The following is a 13359-nucleotide window of genomic DNA, read 5'->3' on the forward strand; positions in this document are numbered from 1 at the left end:
CCCAGACAAATGGCCAGAGCCCTTGAATTTTGATACCACAAAATTTCTAGGAGAAAGAGAAGCCATCTGAAGAAACACAAGTTATGTCACCCTAGACACAAAACGTGTCCTGTTGTACTCTGTTTATGTTATGCTGGAGTTCTCTCTTGTGTTTTGACTTTTAGTTTTCATAAGTCTGGAAGAACTCGCTCATGTATGTGTCAATATACAAGAAAAAAACCCAACACCACATGATCTGAATAATGGGCTTTGTGCAACATTTACTTCAATGTCATGATAGAGGAAATAGCTACACTAATTTTGAAAATAATTTTTCAGATGACTTCTCTGAATTTTTCTGGTTTGTCCTTAAAAACAGGCTTCAGGATCCTCATACATTGTTAGTGCATTTTGTGACTGAAATTTCTCTGTTCTTTTACAGATAAAGAGATGTTAACGTATTGAGAGTATGGTGAAAGCAACAGTGACATTGCAAAGAGAAATAAACGGTTTGTGGGGGAAGGCATGGAAGGCTGCAAATTTAAATGACAAAGTCCTTTCATTCTATGAGGACATCATGTTCCTCTTGGTCTGGTCTGGTGAAAGAGAAAGAAGCAAGGAAATTTCTCCTTAGATTTAGTTAGATGCTAGTTTCTATGGAGACAGGTTTCTCCAGTCATTTTTATTTGCAGGCATTAATAACATAGACAATACAGAGCAGCAAGAGTTTAACCCTGGATTGAACCCCATATTGAGCACATTCTGTAGGGAGAAAAATGGATCTCTAAATTAGATACAAGGGCCATTATACAATCTTGTTAACATACAATCTCGTTAACTGGACTCTGGCAGTACAAAGTAGAAAAAAAAACAGACCTGAAGAGTCACGTATCTTCATACCCTGTCTCCTCTCTTTCAAACGTGTCTGGTACAGAGACCTGAGCAGGCTGCATCGTCTGCACTCTGGCTGTCCCTGCACAGCTGGTCACATACATTGATGTGCATTAATTGTCTAACCTCTGGTTGTGCTGGCACCCACAGAGAGGTCAGTGGTTCCCAAGCCTGAGGCTGCGACTGCCCATGCCAGAAGAGGTGAAGCCAATGGAATAAGATAACATTTTTTTGAGTGCAGTTGAAGTAATTTCATGTGAATGTGAAGACCTGTGTCATTTTTGTGAACTGTAATGATCAAAAGGGCAAAAAAGAGCAGTTCTTTCAAGTAACAAGCAGAATCATATTTATTTCAGAGAGGGTTTTTTTCAGGCTTTCCTTTCTCCCCTCCCTGCCCAAACTTTCATTTCTTCTATATTATTTTAAAATGAACAAACAATTTACAGTGAAAATTTAACTATCACATGTGTGTCTTACATTGGTGATGGAATATGTAGATCAGAGTATTTATTTTCTTTCACGGGGATTAGGAGGAGGGAGGAGCTGTTATTGTTTAAACACTGAACTTCTCAGTGGCATTAACAGCAATACTTGATACTTAATACCTCAGTTTCATTATTTATATGTTTAATTACATGGAGAAATCAAGCTTATAATGAATAGAATCTCCAAGAAGGCTGGCAAAGGAGGTAAGTTAGATAAACACTTTAAATTCTTCCAGAATACACAAAGATTGCCTGAGACCAGATTCTTTTATATTCAAGTTACAGAACTTTAAATTTAGGTCTTTCACATCAACTACAAGTTAAGTAATCCTAGAGGCTGCCCAATCTGAAGAGTAATGATCATAGAACCACAGAATGCTTTGGGTTGGAAGAGACCCCAGAGAGCATCGAGTTCCACCCTCACAAACCAGGTTGCCCAAAGCCCCATCCAACCTGGCCCTGAACACTGCCAGGAATGGAGCAGCCACAGGTTCTCTCAGCAACCTGTTACAGTGTCTCACTGCCCTCCTAGTAAAGATTTTCTTCCTAAATCCAACTTAAACCTACCCTCTCATGGCTTGAACAATCCCCCTTGTCCTATAACTACATCCCCTGGTGCACAGTCCCTTTCCCACTTTCCTGTATGACCCCTTTAAGTATTGGCATGCCACAACTGGGTCACTCCAAAGCCTTCTCTTCTCCAGACTGAACAAGCCCAACTCTCGCAGCCTGTCTTCACAGGAGAGATGCTCCAGCCCTTCGAGAAATAGAACAATAGAGGAATTGGCTCAATTTTGGCTGGACCTTTGAAATATACAACCAGATTGCAGCCCTCTATGACCTTTAAATGTACAGTGTGCACCATAATGTGATACCCAGAAAAAATGCCGGAGATAATACAAGGCCTGTATGAACAGCTCAGTAACTCACTTCATTTTCTCTCCTAGAGTGCTGGGAAAAGGCCACTGCTAGTGTCTTCCTGTGACTAAGAATTCCACTTTGCCTGTAAATTTTGCCACTTCTGGGTCAAATACCTGTTACTGCCAGTAATTACTTGTGAATATTTTAGCATTGGTGTCTGGATTGACCAAAGCTCTGAATTTCAGAAAGCTGAAAAAGGTGCTAATTGCATACCAGACATGTAAACTTGTTACTTGAAAAAGTTACTGTAGACAGAGGAGGATATTCAACCACCTTTGTCTTCTTTAGCTTTGACAGAAAATACAGTTATCAAATAAGCAGGAATGAACTTTCTGTCTCCATTTTTCCAAGAAAATGACATCTACATGGTGGCCTTAATCTGAAACACAGAAGGAGCGAATAGAGGAGTTTGATATTCAGAGTTAAAAAGACTTTCTAAAGATCAGCAAAACACATGCCAAGAGTACACCTTTAAAACAGAAGAGATAGGACACAGATGGCGTTTGCACAACCATGTGTTTTGAGAAGTCCTTTAATTAGCAAGCAAGAAAATCTGTGGAAGGTAGACAAGTGAAATCTGGTTTCCTTGCGCCCTTTAGTTGGATTGTCTGGATTTCATAGACCAGGAACACTCAAGGAAATGTCTCCTGCAATCAGATGCTCTCTCATCGATTTGGGACAGAATTCTGGTAAATACTCAGTTTGCACAGCAGACTTCTCCTCTGCAGAGGGACTAAAAGCATCTCCCTCTTGCTGTCAAGAGGGTCTCTTTCTTCTGTCCTTGAGTCTGCTGCTACCCTGGTGCGTCTGACTGAAGTTGAGCAGTAGTTAAGAAGTGAGGTTGAACAGCAGACTAGCAGATGCAAAGACATCATGTTAACTTCATTATTGTGGTTTATCCTGTCTGCAGATAAAACAACCATGCAGCCATTCATTCATTCTCTCCCTGGGTTGGTGTGGTGTTTTGACATTGGCTGGAGACCAGAAGCCCACCAAAGTCAGTCTATCACTCCCCTTTTCGGCTGGACAAGGGAGAAAATATACATTGAGAGGCTTAGGAGTTGGGATAAGGACAGGGAGAGATCATTCTGCAATTAACATCACAGGCAAAACAGACTCAACATGGACTAAAAAGAAAAAAAGAAAAGCATCTAATTTATTACCCTACACTATACACAGAGTAAAACCAGAGCAGGATAATGAGAAGTACAACCAGGTCTTATAACACCTTCCTCAACCCCTCCCTTCTTAGCAGACTTTATTCATTATTTCTCTCCCTTTTTCCTCCCCAGGGTGGCACAAGGGGAGCAGGGAATGGGGAATGGGCATTTCGACCACTTTCTCATGAGTTGGTTTTTGTGCTTTCTTAGTGCAGGGGGATGGGGGGGGGGGGAGGGAGGACATTCCTCACACTCTTCCCTTGCTCCAGTGTGGGGTCCCACCCTTGGGAGACAGTCCTCCACGAACTTCTCCAACATTGAGTCCTTTCCCACAGGACTTCATCTCTTCACCAGCTCCCCCAGCATGGGTCACTTCTATGGGGTACAGTCATGAATCATAGAACATCTCTCAGGCTCTCAGGCTCAGACTGCTCCAGCCTGGTCCTCCATGGAGTCACAAGTTCCCCCAGCAAACCTTCTCTGGCCTGGGCATCCCTCTCCAGAGGCTGCAGGTCCTGTCAGAGGTTTGCTCCAACTCAGGTCACAGCATCTTCCATATGTCTACACCCGCTCCAGGTGGGATCTCTCCATAGGCTGCAGGTGGGATCTCTGTGCCCCATCATCTTCTCTCTTCTCCATGGGCTGCAGAGAAGTCTCTCTCTCTCTGGTACCTGGAGCAAAAAGCAGCTGCTTGTGGGGTTTTTTCTCCTAAATGTGATTCCCAGAGGCGCTGTGACCATCGCTGATGGGCGCGGCCTTGGTCAGTGGCAGGTCCATCCTTGAGCCCAGCTGGTGTTTGCTCTGTCGGATCTAGGGGAAGCTTCTGGCTGCTTCTTACAGAAGCTGACCCTGCAGCTCCCCCTCTTCCACAAGAACCCTGCCACACAAAAGCACAACAGTTGAGATAGACAGTTTAATATCACAGAAAATTAATATTAAAATGAAAATCATGGAATTGTTATAACAGTAACAATAATGATAATAATAATATACAAGCGATGCACAGCCCTATTGCTCATGATCTGCAGACCACCGATGCCCAGCTAGTTCCTGAGCTTCAGTCTAAACCCTTGACCAGCTTCACCCAAGTTATATACTGAACATGTTATCATACGGTATGGAATATACCTTTGGCCAATTTAGGTCACCTGTCCCGGCCACATCCACTCCCAGCTTCTTGGGCACACTCAGCCTACCTGCTTGTGGGGCAGTGTGAGAAACCAAGAAGTTACTGACTTGGTGTAAACACTGCCTAGCAACAAACATAAGGTCAGTGTGCTATCAACATTATTCTCCTCTTAAATCCAAACCACAGCACTGTATGTGCTATTACACAGAAGAAAATTAACTGTCACAGCTGAAAACAGGACACTCGTACTCTTAAGAAAATTACTACTAAGTAATTTGAACAAATTATTTTCCCTTAGAGCTTAGCAGCCTGGAGTCTCAGAGAACCTGATACAGGGATAATATATGTGAGGAGTTAATTCATTCTGACCACTGCTTGTATAGTTTCTAAGGATGTATGAGTTATATATTTCCTCTTCTCCTTTCACAGAGAAACTCTCAATTAGTTTGCAGACTCATTTGATCTAACCTGCCCAGTCTGCTTCATAACTGAATCCCATCAAACTGTTAGAGGTTAGATTTTAAAAATTACATTTCTGGAACTTAGTGTGGAAAAGACAGGTCTGAAATTGCAGCAGGGCTGTGCAAAGGGAAGGGAACTGCCAGATGACAGATTGGAAGAAGAGGAGGAGGAAGTGGGAACTGGTCTGCATCAAGCACATGTAGAGGAGCAGGAAAAGTCAGCACTGTCCAAAAATTAAGTCAAACAAGTTGCCTGAGAGGGTCAAGCAAGACTTTCAGGGGACTGGGTGCACACAGGAAGGACACCCATGCTGGCCACATGCAACTTAAGGAGCAGGCCCAGTGCAGTGGTGGCCACACCATGCAGGAGGGCAAAGGTAGAAAGAAACAAGAAAAGGTTTGGAGAAATAGTGCAGCTAAGCTGGTGGTGATGAACAGTTTAACAGTGAGATGATGAAGGCTCAGGAGACATGACAGACCTTGAGGAGGTGAGAATTCGATGAAAAAAGTGGAAGAGGGTGAAGGGTTGGAGGGGAAGAGCATACAATAAATTTGAGCATGCTTTTCATACCTCAAGGAATCACTTCCATTTTCAAGATGTCCTGAGAGAGGAGAAAATTGGCATTTTCATGAAAACCTAGCTCTCTCTATAGATTTAGAAGCTATCATTTTTTCCACTCAGAAAGACTGTCTCTCAGTATCAGTTGAAACCCTTTCAAAATCTACTCTAAAATGCGTCTCTGTGGGTAATTGAAGAAGGACCAGAAAGCCTAGTGCCCAGGGAGGAGAGGAGTACTCAGTCACAAAAGGAACCAGTGATCTGCTCTTCCTGTTTGGCGCAGCTGCACAACTCCACATCTCACAGTTAACAAACTGCTGGCTTCCTGATGTGCATGCAATTTGTCTTTGAAAATAACATATATCCAGGGCATTAGAGCTTTCCAAAACCTGTGGCAAAGCAATTAGAAAGAAAATTGGCACATTATTGATTGCAAACTTGGCAAGGTCTTATGCGGTTATTTACAATGATTATACTGCTCCCTTTCTCTCCACTAATTTTCCACTTGAGTAATCAAGAAATCAGTTTAGATTAAAGACAGAGTGTGTTTGACAACTTTGTTACCCAGATGTTATGCTCAGGAATTCAAATGTATCTGATATGTCAAGGAAGACTTCTCCTGATGCTCTTTTCTTTTTAGTGAATTTAGGCGGCTTCTTGTGACTGCCTCAGTGATGGCTCCATAGGATACACTGTGGTCAAGCTGATTGGCATGACAGTAAGCTGCCTTTTTTTCTTTACTTGGCAAAATGGTGTTTCTTCCCACACTGTTAGAACAGAAAGGATGAGTAAATAGTTCCCAGGCTGATTTTAGTGTTGAATGCTGTAAATGAGCATGCAATCTGCAAACAGTACAGTAGTGACTACACTTTAATTGAGCTTTCTTTTTGCTCCTAACAGATTCTACACAAAACACATGAACCACTACATAAAAACATAAATTTCTTATTAAGAAAATGAAAAGATAAGCAGCATTTCTTCATGCGGGAAAAGAATGCTGAATATGTTTAGAAAACTTTAGTGAACCTCTACAGAGCTGATCCAGGCTAAAATTTACCTCTGGACACAACGAGCACTACAGGATTTCCTCTCAAATGATAGAGCATAAGAATGAGGCAAGAGATTTAACTCTAACTCCTTAGCATTGCATTTCTAAGGCTCTCATTATATTGAGGGGACCCACCCCCATGCCCAGCAACCTACAAGCCACCGTTTTATGACAATTTGACCAGCTCTGAAGTGAAAACTGGTGCTGGGTTCATGCTGATAAGCTCATTATGTTTCACGACCCTGGAGGGAGCTTGATGTACCTGTCCACTGGCTGTAACATGAGGAAACAGGGACAGGATCTGTAGAGCACATGACAAGATTTTGAGGTGATAAACGTTTTGGTCCAAACCACAGGGGTTATTTGATGAAAAGTTCATACTGCTTGCTACCTCCAGAAAAAACTGTCTAGAGACTCTGGTTTTGATGCTGACAGATAGAAAACACTTCTGGTAACTGCTGGAAGACCGACAATCAGTTATTGCATCTTACTCCATCCTCACAAGCAGGACATTCCTCGAGAGAGCACTGAATAATACGAGTATGGATGTGAGGGTTTTGCAACATAAAGACTTCGATAAATATAATCCTTGGCCCACAGGCTTCAACATTAACTCTGTGGAGATGCCCAGCAGCCCAAGAGCTATACAGTGCACCAGCAGGGATGGGGAAGGGTGGGTAAAGTGGACAGAAATGGGTGCTTTTCACTAGGACTTTTTTTCTGATGAGGAGTGAATCTCCTCAGCGAACCACTGTGGCTGACTCCCAGAGTATCTTGGAGCATATGAGCTAGCTGCTCTTGGATAACCTAACCAGTCAGGCATCCCAGAAGCACACCCAGCACTGCAGCCATTCATGTGCAAGGAGGTACAGGGGGCACAGAGGAGCTGGTCCAGAGCAAAATCCCCAACTATGTTGGGCGCAGGTCTCTGCTTTGCAGCACCCCCTCTTCCTGCTGTGCATTGCAAGATACACAGGTGCAGCCAAAGATCCAATAGAGTGCCACATCAGGGAGGAGGAGAATGGACAACTGTTCAGCTGCTCTCTAGTGGCTACATCTTCTCAACCTGTAACTCTTTACTAGGCATGAAAAACCGATGCACCAAGTGAAGAATGCAGCAAATCAGGACAGGGACATGGTGGGTTCACACGGCTGCTTTATCAGTGTCATTATTTGCTACATTTATCCTGTTTTACTTTCAGTTACAGTCAGCAACTGCCATCCCAAAGAAAGCCACAACCTGGAGACCCACTGCTTCTCCCATCATATTGACAACAGCCATAACCAACTGCTGGGCCAGGCTATGGAAGTGCTTGGAGAGAGGCAGGGGAAAGTCAATTCCTATAGGTCTGCATCCTTTTTGTACTGCTATGAATCCCCCTCAAAATAAACATTGTCTCTCTTGCAGTTCTACAGGCTGAAGGAGGTTTGCAATATTGTCATTTATTCTCTCGGTGCAGTGTCCACACAGATTTTGCTTACTCAAGCATTGTACAAGAGGGGTCTTGCTCTGCCTATAAAGTTGCAGCTGTGTCAAAAGGAATGGGATTTAGCTCTCTTGCCCTTTGCTTTGGACAGTTCAGCAGTGTTTGGAGAAGCCTGTGTTCTCTCTCAAATGGTAGTTCTAACAGCTTATTCAAGCCAGAGTCCTTGATAGAGACAGCATCAACAGAGGATGTGAACCTGCTAGTTCTGTGCTGCAATACAGAATTTTTTCTATCTTTGTGGGACTTTTTTCAGTTTTCTGATAGATGTTGTTCTCACTAATGTCACCAGTGCTCCCCATCATATTGTCAGAAGACAAGAAGTAATTGGCAAAACTACCATATATACAACAGGAAGAGGATAATAGCTTCCACCTGACAGGCAAAACAATTTTCTAAGGCATGTGGTTAGAAAAACAGGACTGAAGCAAATAAAACACATTCTCTTGGAGGTGATTAAACAGACCTGTGCTGCAGGTTGAGTTTAGCAGTGGGGGTTTCAAACACAGCCATCAAAGCTCGAACGTCTGCTGTTCCCCATGTCCGCAGTGCCCACGTGCTTGCATCCTCCCAGAATACCTGAGCAATGCAGGGCCATTCACATTAAGCTGTTTCGTAGCAGCCATGATTAGTTATTCATTGAAATCTGAAAGATTATCTATAATGGCTGTTGGTTTTCTAAAAGGTTGTGATTGGTTTAATATTGACATAGCCTACTAAGGGTTTTCTTTTGATAAAGAAGACGTGGGTTTACTGGTGAGGACTGCCACAGAGAAACAGTATGAGTTGGACTCTGGACCTGAAGTGACTTAGGCATTGCTTAACTTTCTCATGGTTAATATTTTATAAACCAGCTAGTTAATTCAATTTTTATTCTAAAAAGTAGAACTTGGACATGAATGATTCATTTTTGTGTTGAAGGGATTTTATTTTTTAATACCACTAGTGAAGACAATTACTTGTGGTTTTCTTATGTGGCAGAACTATATAATGGACCTGAAATATTGATGGAGATTAACACAGTCACAATTGCGTGTACATATTTCTTTTGGCAACAAATATGAGTTAATGATTGAGTTATTTCCTATGATTATCTCTTGTGAGCAGGAGAGCATAATTTCTGAGAATATGCTTCTTCGATCTTCACTGACAAAGCAGATCTTTAACTTTTCCAAAAGCTACCATTGATTTTTGATCCAGATTTGAATTATGAAGTCATTTCCTAGTTTGCATTTCTAACAATATTGATTCATGAATTCATACCAAATTTTTTTTTACTTGATTTTGACTAGCCTTAGTTTTTCAGAATTACTGAAGTGTTACTACTGAAATATTCAAGTTACTCTAGATTAAAATAGCAGCCCTTCTGAGAAGGACAATTTTTAAAAGTGTATAGGAAATCACAAATAATTTTGTTATTTATAGCAATTGTCCTTTTTATATCATGAGTAACTTGATTGCTTTGCAATTGGTTCTTAGTTGTCAGTGACCAAGAATGGCCTTACAGGCTTCCTAATTCTTTTCAAAAAATGGCACACTGAACAGAATAGCATAAATGAAAATTATTTTGAGTTTGAGAGATAAAAAATCATCAATTTTTGTGATGAAGTCACAAAAGCATTATTTTCTTGGAATTTATGATAAATAATTTTTTAATGAGAAAATACTTCACCTGCCTCTCAAAATTTTCTGCACTGTTAAATTTGGGGGTTTTTCCTTCTAGAAAAATACAGTCAGTAGAAAGGACTGTGGCTGATATTGGTATACTGAGGGCTCTAACTTTCTTCTTCTGGACTACCAGTTCAACACAGGTCAAAGACTCCCAAACAATCTTTTCATTTCTAAATTACCATGTATCATTAAGTGCTCTGTTCTGTCAATCAAGGGAATGTGCATGTTGAGGCAAGTTGAAAAACAGCCTTCAAGCAGCACCCCCACCTTTAGTGAATAGCTAAAGCCTAATGTGAGGGGGCAGAAGACAAGGGGTGCAAGAGGAGTGCAAGGCAGTGACATTCCTCCAAAACTTCTGTGGGATCTACAACAGTCCAAATCTATACTTCCCTGCTCTTTTTAATTTTCTTTGCACCCAAAAGATTTTCTTTTAAACTCAATAAAATTATTTGCTGTTTCTAAACCATTACCTACTTTGAAATAGGTATTAACATCGACTAATTTTTAAAATTTCTGTTTCAGGTGCTGCACATTAAACAAAGTAAAATTCATCCCCTTTGGCTGAAAGAGCACCATAATACATACAATATTTTTTTCTGGCTAAAAATATTAAACACAGGTTAAAAAGTTAGCTGCTAGTGGTGTTTTAATGGCTGCCTTCTCAGGACAGAATTCTGGGATCTTGATTCATAATAATTAAGGGATTTCAACTACTCAGATGCCTTCATTAGCAGCTAATTGGCCACAGCAGCAAAAAGAATTGTATTAGCCCCAACATTAGGCAGGGAAGGTTTACATGGACAGTGTGAAGAAGGTCAGTAAATGCAAGCAGAAACAGGGCAAGGTGATGCATTGCAGGGCTGTAATACAGGCAGCACGGCAGCCCACAGACAGGGCTGGCCAAGGAGTCCAAAATCTGATGGGAACAAAAATGGATTTGAAAGAATTCCTTCATTACACCATTTGTTTATGTGTGGTTTAGGACTATTAGTTCCATCATTTCAGTAGGCATTACTTAGTATAAATTTAGCTGAACCTTGTTCTGCATTTTGCCTGTGAATAGTTAAATGTAACTGTAGTAGGCTAGAGTTTGGTTGGGAACACCTAAATCAGTGTTCTCATGCCATCAGGGCTTCAGGTCCACAGTGGAAGTAGAATGCATGAAAATAATATCCTCCAACATATATACAGGCTGCTTCATGGCTAAGGTGGATCAGAATTCTCTCTCTGCAGCAAATCAAATCTGGACTAAACTGCAAAATATATTGACCAGCTAGAGCAGTACGTGTTGCAGACAGCAGTGCATTATCTTCCTTTAGAGAGACTCTTAAGGAGGAACCGAGCTGTACAGTCCATCCCTGCAGGAGTCCTCACAATGTACTGTTGAAATAAGAAAGCAGCAACCTGAGCAGAGGCCAACCTGTGAGACAGGGCACTCTGCAAGTGCTGCATATGCAATATGAAGATCCAGCTAGACTTCTTTTTAAGGGAAAAAGATTTATCTTCTGGTTTGAATGTATATGAATATATATGCACAGAGATCCTGCTATGAAGAAACAAACTAAGTGTAAAAATGCTTAAAACCTATGTAACATCACTAGGAGGCATTACTGAAGGAATCAAAGTTACGTTAGGGCTTAGGCCCCACTCCTTGCATTTCAGATGTGGGGTTCAGCATACTGTCGTATGGTTAGGAACCTGCAGGACTCAACCAAAAATTATGTAAGCAAGTAGAAGTCTCCCCAGTGATTTGAATGGTGTTGGATGAGGCCCCAGCTCTCATAGGCAATAGGCCATGTCCAGACTTGAGAGCAAACATGGGGTAACATGGCAAGTGTCTGTGTGTCTGTGTCTGTGTGATAAGGAAGCAGCACATATCCAGATTCTGCTGTAAAATCAACAGGAGAAGCAGCTGTTGAGTCGAGCCACATGGCTTTAGACTCTTCTGGATATTCAATCTTATAAAATGTAGAGCTATGAAAAAGGAAGAAGAGTTATCATAGTAGAGTCATAAGCATCTGCCACTTGATCATGATTTTTCTCTCAGGCATGCTGCAGCATGAATTCTGGGTTTAAATTATTAGCACGGGACTTTCCTCTACCTCCCCCAAGAGCAGGCATTCCTCCAGTGAATTTCAATGCAGAGACAAGACAAATATGCTCCAATTTTAGCCTAATAAAATCTTATATAATACGCAGCAGCATCCCTAAGCTATATATGAAGAAAAACAAAAAGCAAATTCAGCCTACATCAAAGTTTAAACACAAACCCCTTATTTTCTGTAATTTTTTGCAGCTTTTTCTTCTATATCGTCTTGTGGTTCAAGTTAGTGGTTTTGTTTTAGCCAATATTTTGCCAAAAACATACTAAGTGGACAACAAGGAAGTACAAACTCTGCACTTGTTCATAAATTTAATGAAAGTATGGCTTAATAGTCCTAGCTGTATCCTGAAAACGTACCCATTGCCACAGTTTCCCTTACAGTGTGGACTATTGAAAAATTACACTCCCAGAGAAGCTAATTATGCTACCTCTAGCTATTGTGTTTACTAACCGTAATTTGTTCTTCTGAACTTCTGTAGAAAACCAGATATGTCTCATTTAGATAACAGAAGACACTCAGTTATTTTTCTTTCTGCTCTTTTACAAGAATGAAAGAGTAGAATCATAATGTTGGTCAAAGAATGCTGTTTTTCCTCAAAGATGAACAGTTTTGTGTTGTTCATATTCTAGCAAGCACATTGTGGGTAAATTCCATATCAAAGGATCTCTGTTTTCCCCTTTAAATCTTTGTCGAAAAATCTCAAACTTCTTCAGCATCTCCAAATTATGGATAAGAAAGCACCAAAGAATGTTTTCTGTTGTTAAAAGTCCCTGCCTGATCTGAATAATAATAAAAAGGGATGAATGAACAGCAGAAATTCAGAACTAGAATTGTAGTTGCAGAATCCCTCTTCCACCCTTATCTACAACAACCTTTCCTAAAAACACCCAAGTCCCACTTGAGTAGAAGATTGTTCTTTATGTGAGATAACAGACAGGATCCTGAAAAATCTCTATAATGTATCCTGTGTAACAAAACACAAGCTGTGTGGTAAAGAGAGATGGCATCTTTCACAAAAAGAGGTTTATAGTGTGTATAGTGTACCTTCCTGACCGTATCTGATAGATGATACAAATGTAATACATGTAATGTAAAACCAAAATAAAATTCATCTCACTTTACCTAATATATATTTTTGACTCAGATCTTTGTTGAAATAGGTGATTTTGAACTCCATAGGGTAAAAGCTTATTTCATGCCAGTGTATATAGAATGAAATGAACAGATTAGGTGTCTCAGAACTGTTTTGGCCATAGTTTACTTCTGCAAGTCCAGACCAGATTTCCTCATGACTTTCAGTTTCTCCTCAGTGGATTACATAAAGCTGAACCACTGATCACAGTTCCTAGCAAAATTGCAGCCAGCAGCTACTTAATAATGCAGAAAGACCAGAGAAGATGGGGACCAGAAATCTTCCCAGACCAAGAAACCACCTCTGTGAAGCCAGGACCAAAAGCCATGGATAG

This window comes from Gallinula chloropus, assembly GCF_964237585.1.
Source record: "Gallinula chloropus genome assembly, chromosome: 2".
Lineage (NCBI taxonomy): Eukaryota > Metazoa > Chordata > Aves > Gruiformes > Rallidae > Gallinula > Gallinula chloropus.